Source organism: Heterodontus francisci, unplaced genomic scaffold (genome assembly GCF_036365525.1).
Source record: "Heterodontus francisci isolate sHetFra1 unplaced genomic scaffold, sHetFra1.hap1 HAP1_SCAFFOLD_59, whole genome shotgun sequence".
NCBI lineage: Eukaryota > Metazoa > Chordata > Chondrichthyes > Heterodontiformes > Heterodontidae > Heterodontus > Heterodontus francisci.
Window position 1 is genome coordinate 2,377,687 of NW_027140758.1, and position 651 is coordinate 2,378,337.

The window sequence follows — 651 nt, forward strand, 5'->3', positions numbered from 1 at the left end:
AGAAATGACCAGATGGTCGGAAAGAGAGCTCAGAGGAAGGAAAAATTATCAGTCGACCTCGGGCCAATGATATTCATCTGTAGCAGCTGTGGAAGGGATCGTCACTCACGAGTCGTCCTCGACAGCCACAACAAACGATGTTTCACACAGAAGTGACGTACACCCCGGGTGTAGCCCATCGTCTTCCGAGACGGACGGTTGCCTATTACAATTACAACTGCAGCTACAACTACAAGAGCGAGTCAGAGGCTGGGAACTCTGCCGTGACGAACTCAGCTCTTGACTCGCCAAAGTCTGCCCACTATCTGCAAGGTCTTCCTTTGATTTCAATTGCACACACGTTTGCAATCTGGCTCTGTAGCTTAGTTGGTTCAAGCACCTGTCTAGTAAACAGGAGATCCTGGGTTCAACTCCCAGCAGAGCCTTATTTCGCAGCAGCAACATGCTTGAAAAGTTTCATTATCAACACTGACATCTGTGTCTTGTGAGCTTCAATTCAAAATACATGATGAATGTCAATCACATACAAAAACAGCCTTTGTGAAGGATATGAGTTTGGAATGGCTGTTCCTCCTTGTACAGAACTTCAGTGCTGATACATCAAAGGTAACTTCTTTGACATAAATTTGTTCACAGTTACATTCAACCTGG

The 651-nt window shown here is 45.5% G+C and overlaps 1 non-coding gene across 1 annotated transcript; it reads left to right on the forward strand.

The window, feature by feature from the left end:
• Positions 1-351: 351 nt before the first annotated feature.
• Positions 352-425, forward strand: trnat-agu (transfer RNA threonine (anticodon AGU)). The gene has a single exon. It is a non-coding gene; the product is annotated as a tRNA-Thr (tRNA).
• Positions 426-651: the final 226 nt, after the last annotated feature.